The sequence below is a fragment of the Formica exsecta genome, unplaced genomic scaffold (assembly GCF_003651465.1).
Source record: "Formica exsecta isolate Colony F162 unplaced genomic scaffold, ASM365146v1 scaffold736, whole genome shotgun sequence".
Taxonomy (NCBI): Eukaryota; Metazoa; Arthropoda; class Insecta; order Hymenoptera; family Formicidae; genus Formica; species Formica exsecta.
This window is the reverse complement of record NW_021853502.1, coordinates 104,953-111,906: the sequence shown is the minus strand read 5'-3', so window position 1 is coordinate 111,906 and position 6,954 is coordinate 104,953.

Sequence of the window (6,954 nt, the reverse complement as noted above, 5' to 3'; positions counted from 1 at the left end):
TTATAAAGATTTTAATAAAATTATTATCTATTATATTATTCAAAATATACTTCAATTTTATGTTAATACCAATGCAATAATAATTTTATTTAATTAACCTTTTGTTTTTATATTTTAACATAAATAGGTTGTCTGATTTGAACTGGCTACATTAATTCAGCTAAAAAACACACACACACAGACCTTATTACATAAAAATATATAACACTAATCTTTGATTTGTTGGCATTTAAGTAATCATTTAATTTCTCTATTTTTAGCAAAAAAAAATTTGCTGGTATTGATGCTATTATATTTGCATAAAGATTGTTTATGTTTACTTTCATAATCATGAAAAATATTTAACATTGTTTCAAAATCATGATTTTAGTATTACAGCTAAAAGTATATAACTTAAATTTTTGAGTTTTAAAAAGATATATTTTATTGCACGTACCGCACACGCGCGCATACACATGTACAAAAGAAAAGAAATTACCAGGAAATATTTTGTATTGCTAAATTCAGAATTGAACACAGCCTTCTTTGTATGAGAAATCATAAAAACGAATCATAAAAACTAAATGTAAAATATTCATATTATGTCATGTCATGCGGTACGTTCGGAAACATCACCCCTGTGCACACGAGCGTCGTTCCATCTTTGTTCAACTTTTAATAAATAACAAAGATAGAACGACGCTCGTGTGCACACGGGTGATGTTTCCAAACGCAGCCTCAATCATTTATGAGAAAAAATTAAAAATACACTATATATTAAGCATTCAATTCTATGTAAATACCATAATACGATAATAGCTCTTGACGAGAGAAAGAAAGAGTATTAACATTGCAATCTTTATTTCTATTTAACACGTCTGGTCAATCATATAAGTCAAATCAAAATGACATCAAAATGATGGAAAAATGATCTAAAATTCTAAAAAATTATTTTGCCATCATTTTGATGTCATTTTGACTTCATTCTGATTTTCTGTTCTACCTAGGAATGAATCACATACATTCTTAAAATAATGCCATATTTATATGATTAATCAAATATGTTAGAAAGAAATAAAGATTCTAACATATATTTCTCTAGTTAGGAGATTTTCTATATTCTTTCATTGCACATCATTATTAAAAAGATTGAAAAACAAAATGTTAATCTTATATGATATATATTAATACTCTGTGCCACAGGCTTCAGTTTTGGATGCTAAATCAACTTATATTATTATTTCATTTTCCACAATGGCAAAATTTTTCTTTTTCAATTGCAAAGTAGTCTTCATTATTTGCATTTTTAGAGAACGTTCTTGAAGGAATTTTTCTTTTTGTAATTTAACTTCCATTGTAATTTAAATTCCAATTTTTTTTCAATTAATTGTTGGTTACAATTTATATATTTTTTTAGATGGCTGACTAGTTTCGACTTGAACATGTTTCTTCGTTTTATAAACTTTGCTACCTAAAAAATTAATTATAATCTGATTTAAATTATTGATTAATATTGATTATAATCTAACTCAACCTAATTAAGAAATCTGATTGTTCTGTTTTTATGGTATTTGATTGCCATAGTGATACTTAAATTACTAATATCGTTTATTATTAAATTCACCAAATATTCACTAAAATACTCACCAGTTCTTAGTTGTTTATTAATAGGTCTCTTTAACAAGTTAACTGATTTGTCAGACCAGTTATTTTTGTTATTGTTATTATTATTTCCAATATCTATTTTATCTTGACCTGCAGCTAAAGAAAAAAACTTAATAACTTGAAAAAAACTTAAGTACTTGTATAGCTAAATTTCAGCTTTTTTATTATCTACCTGTCATTGCTTCAATATCTGTTTCTACTATTTCTTCGACATTTGCTTCTGTTGATACTTCTGTTGATACTTCTGTCGTTACTTCGAAATCTCCTTCCAAATTGGACGAAGGTAATATATAATCATGTTTCAAATTAGTATCTAAAGCTAAAAAAATATTTTTATAAGATATATTGCTTTTTCAATAACTATTTTTTATACGATCTTCAGAATTATATTTAAATAAGCATTATAAATACTTTGTATTTTTATATTTACAACCACTCACTATTCGTATTGTTCGTCTCCCAATCACAATCATAATTATTGTTTAGTCCACATATTTGTTTTCCGATTATCTCTTTTATAGCTATATCAACATTAGTAATATATGTAAGAATATGTGGCCCACCATCGGTTTGATTGTTGCATCTCTTCTCATTCGAAAATTTTTGTTTTGCTCTTTTTTTCATATTAGGATATTGTTACGTCCAGACTCGAGGAAGGATGAGTTGACGGAAGGGCGCAACAACTATCTTTAATTTTCCCGAAATTAAACGTCTCGTGGCGTTTGGAATCGGGTCGAACGAACTGACAGGTCTGAAAAGCAGGTAAACGACTGAGTCGCTGTTACGCTGGTTATTCAGACGTTCGTTCGGTGGTCCCTTTTTGGTAAGAGAATTTAATCTCTTTTACGCGGGATGGGACCAAGTGCGATCTATCTACTGGGAATGAGTAGGAGTTAATAAAGAGTTATTTACTTAACAAATATATATAAATTTATTCAATTTTAAAATGAATGATGGGTATATATGATTATATATAAAAAATAAAAAAAATAAAAATATGATAATAGTTTTCGTCTGAATGTGTGTGAGTGTGTGTGTTAGTTCGCGGGTGTTACATTAATACGGAGGACATCAGACAGAATGCAAGGGAAAGATTCTATCGTTGACATTTATGTTCTGACTGGTTAATACAATATAAAAATATATTTGATTAAAGGATAAAAACATAAAATCAAAATCAATATGTATAAGTAAATAAGTGTATATGTTAAGAACGGTCAGAAATATAAAATTGGTCGCTCGCATATGTGTTAGATTAAGATCAGGATTTAAAATTTTCTAAGATTTATTACCGAAACGGGTTGATAATTTAAAAGAATGAAACATTCTTCGGAAAGTTTTGATTTAAATAAGAAACAAGACAAAAAGGAGGAAAAGAAAAATTATTCAATTAAACTTACTTTTTTCAATAGTAATTCAGAGGTGGAGGGGTGGCGAATTTTTGTACGGTGTTTCGCTCTGTGTCTCATGTCGGCAATCCGATGTTCGATTCGTGGTTGCTCTGGAGATGATGCCAAGTGAGGACACTGGTGGCACAAGTGCCTAACTCGCGAATTACGGTGCAAAAGCACAGAGTAAGACTGCGTGAAGCTGAAGACTGGAGAATAAGTGCGTAAGTGAGTTCGAGTCCTCTTTTTATATCTCTCTTTTCGGGGTGTATTCTAATTTCTAAGAGTGGGAATCTTCCAAAACTTTAACGAATTAAAAGTTGTGCCAGTGTCCTCATTAGGCGGGGTGTTTCTCCTACTTTTCAAATTTTTACTCATGACGATCGTCGATTGGTGATCAGTTCAGAGTCCCTTGAGCTCTAGGTTTCTCTTACGCCCGTGATTTGATTTAGACAAAGTCCAAATGTGACGTCACAAAAGTTTCGTCATTATTTATTTAGTTGTATTCATCGGATGTTTTGTGAGAATTTTATTATCTTTTCGTTATCAGCGTTTGAGAATGCTACTGCGAGGGTATCTACTGGTTTTTGTTTATTTTTCGGCGACCGGCGCGGTTTCGTCGCGTCTTTCTCACGGTTACTCATAGATATAGATATTGATAAGTGACTTAACATCATAAGATATTGATGTTTAAGGAATGTGTGACGCAAGATGCTCTATTTACCGAACGACTCATTTCTATCACCGATCGATTATCATTGCGGCAGCTTCGTGGAAGGAAGGAATCGTGGAGTCACCAGGACGTAACAATATTTTTCTTTTAACTGTTTGGCATTGCGTGAATTCTAGCCACTGTTAAAATTAAATTCCTTTTCTATCACTTGCCAAGTTTTTTCTTTATCTCTCCAAGAATTTGCATTACTTTTCTTGTCCTCTATTATTGACTTATATTTTTCTACAAGAGCTACCAAAAGTTGTTCTTCATCTCTTGAAAATTGAATGCGTGGTAATTATGTAGAATAAGGCCTTTTCTGAATTTTGACAAATATGATCAGATCTCTCGGTAAAACTCTAGTTCCGGGCGCGCCGCTACGCAGCGAAGATCGAGCGAGCCAACCTGGAAGTAGAAAGCGGTCAAGCGGGGATATAAGGCGGAACCCCTGCGGAGAAATCGTATATTTGTTTTTAACAATTGAGTCGGTTTCAATTGCAGAAACACCGATTCAGTAATTGATTGTGACTCATGATAACAGCAAATCCGACTTCACACTACATAAAATCGATTTACTTTTCACCTGCGAAATGATAAAGTTTTTTATTAAAAGGAATTATTTTTACCTATGGATTGACTATGGTAAATTCCAATTCAATTGCATTAAAACAGGCTTAATTATAACTTATGAAATCGTATAATTTCGGATTGAGGTGGAGATATATCATCCAACATTAACCTCGCCTGAAGCGTACTAAATTCGATTAGACTATTTTCAATCGGTTTTAATACCGCATTTTCGGTGCAGAAATCCCGATCGATCCGGATTACATTTTTTTAAATCAGTTTTAATCGACCATTTTCGGCAGGGAATTCATTATTCTCCTCACATTTGTTTGTGATTGATCAATTTCTTATGGCTTGAGGCTTATTACATCTATTGTAAATCCGGACTAAAGTGTGACGTAGTTTCCGGTTAATCGGTTTTAATCGGTTTTAATCGGTTTTAATCGGTTTTAATCGGTTTTAATCGGTTTTAATCGGTTTTAATCGGTTTTAATCGGTTTTAATCGGTTTTAATCGGTTTTAATCGGTTTTAATCGGTTTTAATCGGTTTTAATCGGTTTTAATCGGTTTTAATCGGTTTTAATCGGTTTTAATCGGTTTTAATCGGTTTTAATCGGTTTTAATCGGTTCAATCCGCGCCCGGATTAAAAAGTAATCGATTTTAATTCCGAACGAACTATAATCGGTTTTAATATTGCTTTCGCGGATTATTTCCAATCTAAAATCATTACTTTCTAATCCATATTGTTGTCAATCCAAATAGACACGAATAATCGAATGGATATTGTGGCTGCCGTAGGTCGTCACATTAAGCACAATCCGCGATACAATAGTGCGACCCGCAACTTGGCGGCCCACGCGCTCGCGCGTAGTCCCGGGTGGCGCCGCTATGCGGCGAAGGTCGAGCGAGCCAACCTGGAAGTAGAAAGCGGTCAAGGGGGGATATAAGGCGGACCCTCTGCGGAGAATTCGTATATTTGTTTTTAACAACTGAGTCCGTTTCAATTGTAGAAACACCGATTTAATAATTGATTGTGACTCATGATAACAGCAAATCCGACTTCACACTACATAAAATCAATTTACTTTTCATCTGCGAAATGATAAAATTTTTTATTAAACGGGATTATTTTTACCTATGGATTGACTATGGTAAATTTCAATTCAATTGCATTAAAACAGGTTTAATTATAACTTTATGAAATCGTATAATTTCGGATTGAGGTGGAGATATATCATCCAACATTAATCTCGCCTGAAGCGTACTAAATTCGATTTGACTATTTTCAATCGGTTTTAATATCGCATTTTCGGTGCAGAAATCCCGATCGATTCGGATTACATTTTTTTAAATCCGTTTTAATCGATCATTTTCGGCAAGGTAGTCCAAGAACTAATATTTCAAAATAAATTGACTCATTAACATAATTTTCTATAGCACTGGCGAGGTGATATCGATAATTGATTCGAACTTACGCCCGAATTATAGAGGAACGTAATAATCAATTTCTTCGCAGTGCGAGGCGTAATTTAAGCCGAGGTGAGATTCCGGCCGATCTAACGGGTCAGTCTCGGCGTACGCAGTACGGGGTTTCGCGCCCCGCGTCCAACACCCAGTTTCGCAGCCGCGTTTCTTTTACCGCAGCCGTATATCCGCGCGGTTTATCATTACTATTCTCGAGGAGCTGCGGCTCCCGCTATTATAATAAATCTGTTAATTTCTTTGTTTAATTTACGAGTTTCCTTTCAGTTGTGCTTGTCGTTTCCGTAATTGTCGCCTCCTGCATAAATTATCGCGTTCGATCAACACTCGCCCTGCCCCTCTACCGTTAGGCGAGCTAGTCAGCCCGTGGCGAATTCCGGCAATTTCTTTCGCGTTTATTTCGCGCTTATGTCGTGTTTCGCGAATTGATACGTGAAAGATCGTATCTGGCGCCCAAGTTCGATTCTCGCGATTATCTCTTGGATCTCGTCACGGTACGCGCGGAACTCCTAACACCCAGTTCCCACCTGGCGCGTGGATCTTTTTCTCCGTTTTCCCGTTTTTGTCAACGACCATTCCGCATCTCCCGTTCGGCGAATTAGCTCCTGTTCGTCGCCGCAATTTACACCCGCGCGACGGAAAGAACGAGTTGGCGGCCGCGTTTATCGCTCAGCCGCAAGACGGTAGGAAAAGTCGTCGCAAAACATTTAATAAGTCGTCGCAATCTATACCTCCATTATATTATACCTCCTCTATATTAAGTTTCTTGCACCATTTATTTCTATTTATTTATTTTCTTTTTCTCTTCACGTTAAAGAGAAAAAGAGGAAAGATAAACGATACAAGAAGTTCAGCTAAAAAGAACAGACCTTTTCTCTGAGTTGTAATACCAACATTAGAAATTTTTTGATAGGTAAAGGTCACTGATCTCTATACATAACTGGATAAGGCATATACTAGGACCCGCAGCTCAGAGACTGTGACCAATAGAACACCGGAAGCCATTAAAGTTGTGAGCTATGTCTACATTTCTTGGCGGAAAATTTAAATTACTAAAAACTTTTTAAATATTATTTTTAATGTTATTAATATTATTAATTTTTGAATCTTATTTTTATAATATTTTAAGATTATAAATTAAAGTATGCAATAAAATAAAA